The sequence below is a fragment of the Macrobrachium nipponense genome, chromosome 24 (assembly GCF_015104395.2).
Source record: "Macrobrachium nipponense isolate FS-2020 chromosome 24, ASM1510439v2, whole genome shotgun sequence".
In the NCBI taxonomy this organism is placed as follows: Eukaryota; Metazoa; Arthropoda; class Malacostraca; order Decapoda; family Palaemonidae; genus Macrobrachium; species Macrobrachium nipponense.
Window position 1 is genome coordinate 69,996,166 of NC_061091.1, and position 3,000 is coordinate 69,999,165.

Below are 3,000 nucleotides of genomic sequence, written 5' to 3' on the forward strand. Positions count from 1 at the left end.
GTTAGGAGAAGGGGATGGACTACCACCCATTTTTCTAGAGCGTTGCGGAAACCGGAAGCTGGTACCCTTTTAAAACTAACCCTTCGAATATGAAAAACGAAAATTTAATAACTATCTATCTATCTATCTATCTGTATATATATATATATATATATATATATATATATATATATATATATATATATATATATATATATATTTATAGATAGAATAGATATGATAGATAGATAGATAGATAGATAGATAGTTATTAAATTTTTCGTTTTTTCATATTCGAAGGGATAGTTTTAAAAGGGTACCAGCTTCCGGTTCCGCAACGCTTTAGAAAAAAATGGGTGGTAGTCCATCCCCTTCTCCTAACTCCTAGCTACTGCTGTTATCCAATCATAGATGTGTCGCCTGGTGTCGTGAGGCGAGGCGCTCTTCATCAATAATACTATTCTGAGTTCAGGAACACAAAATTAAACCGGTTTTGTTATCTGGAAAGTATGGATGACTGCCTTCGTGGACTGACTCATGAGGGCATGGGATGAGCCATAAGGAAGTGTTCTGCCTTGAACAGAAAACGTCAACACATCGAGGCACATTGTAGTCATACACCGTTTACCTGAAGACTGTTACAAAAGGGAAATTCTATTTTTGAAATTGTTTGATTTCTAACGGTTTCAGAATTTTTTCTGAAATTGTTAAAATTATCCCAGAACTTGACGTTCCGTTGTGCTGAATGTCGTGACGAGTCTAAGAAGGTTAGCCATAAAAATATCAAATTTTCCTCTTATGTTCCCTATGAATTAATTTGCGTTGTGAGTTCATTAGAGGCTTCTTTTTTTCTGATCGAATGATATATCTACTTTTGATGAAACAAATAAAGAGAATTCCATTACAGTTCGTTAGGTTTCAACACATAATAGTTGATGTCAGGCTTACTAGTATCTTCCAAACATTTACGCGATGCCTAGCGTAATATGTACTATATTCCCAAGCAATTATATATTTTCATGGCAGGTAATAAATTGTCGCTAACTGGCCATATCTCGTAAATTATGTTAGGTTATACTTGATTTAGAAGAAAGGCAGTCCGCACACGATCTCATTTGACGCATAGTTCTTGCGTAGTTGAATAGACTGCAAGGGTCCTTCAACTACTTCAAATTCCTCTATCTATTTCTTACCAATGTCAAATATTGTTTACATTTTGCACAAATACCTCAGGCTTGCCAATTATGCTTCGGGAAAGGATGAAAATGTAAACAAGGACATATTTCAAATTACAAGAGGAAAGCAATTGTTTGGTCACATCAAAATTTGTAGTACTGATTAAATTGGTGTAATCACAGAGGAGCACCAGGCAAGCATAGGAATTTCCAATATATTACTATATTTTTGTCCTCTCTCTCTCTCTCTCTCTCTCTCTCTCTCTCTCTCTCTCTCTCTCTCTCTCTCTCTCTCAATTAACTGATGATGTGGTAGGTGCCATCTCACATCATTTCCGCATAGCAGCATCAATTTCTAACAACAACTGATCAAATCCCGATTTGTTGGAGGCCCTGATTAGAAACGACTTCCGTTTCCGGCTGAGCCACCTGCTTCGTTGCAGAATATTGCGCTGATGATTTGGAATTAACAGAAGGAAGGTGCGAGTTATTGCAGCTGAGAAGGTTATCATGATATTCAATTACCCGAAGAATAGGAAAATGAGATGAATGTTGGCAGAGGAAGCAATCTCTTCCCATATATAATGTGGCTGAGAGATATGGCGTCCTGTGTCATTCACCACAGCAGACATGGTTGATAATTGTATGGACATTCACGAGTAGACACACACCCATATGTATATATATATATATATATATATATATATATATATATATATATATATATATATGTATAAATAGTTAGATGATAGATATGTATGTGTATCTATCTATCCATCTCTATCTATCTATCTATTATCTATCTATCTATATCTATCTATCTATCTATCTATCTATCTATCTATCTATATATATATATATATATATATTATATACATATACATACACATACATACATACATACATACATACATACATACATGTATTTATGGCCTGCTTGTGTGTTGCAATGCAAATGCCATGTAGAAGTGTAAACTTTTTTCAAAAATGGAAACCTTGTAAATGAAAGTAGGATATAACAGAATGTTGTAAACATGAAGCTTTGTAATCCCCAAGATTATTCATAAGACTCACTTTCAATCTTTTGAATTCCAAGTCTTCCGTGTACGGAATCAATGAACCAGTCTTTTCTAGAGATTCGTGAATCATTCATAGAAGAGAGAGAAAAATCCTTGTTTCTGTTCTGTTGCAGGGAATAGAAAATAAAATCTCACACATTTTCGAGTTGGCTCTTTATGAATTAAAATTGAGGTTGGTTATAACAAGAGCTAATTTGGATCTGTTTCTTGAAACGCCAAAATTCTACAGAACGGAGTTGATGGGAAAGAAAATGACAAACTCTATATTTCTTTGAAAATGCAAAATTATTTATAAGCTATAGCCTCATTTGATCGATATCATAGATGTCCTTCTTGACAACCACTCAATTTATGATGGTCAAAAAACAAAAGGTTTTTATGGCAGAATAAAAGCAACCTTCAAATAATATTTCGAGAACATTTCTTCTGTTCTACGTGCAAGATATTATGAAGCATTTTCCAGAATGAACACACATGGATACGTCTTGCTCTGCCCGAACAGGAATAGCATCATTCTGTGTATCACTCACCCTTTTGTGTATGTGTGTGTGTGTGTGTGTGTGTGTGTGTGTGTAAGAGAGAGAGAGAGAGAGATCAGGTATGAATTATTGCTGCTTCATAAAACGAAACTTTGCTCTTGGTAGTGAGGTGGGTCACGAGAAATTAACATATGTGAAGCCTGGGGACATCATGGGGAAGAATGCGCGAATTTCTCCTGCAGAAATATTTTCATCAAAACTTGTACCTCGGTTTTCCTTTTACGTTGT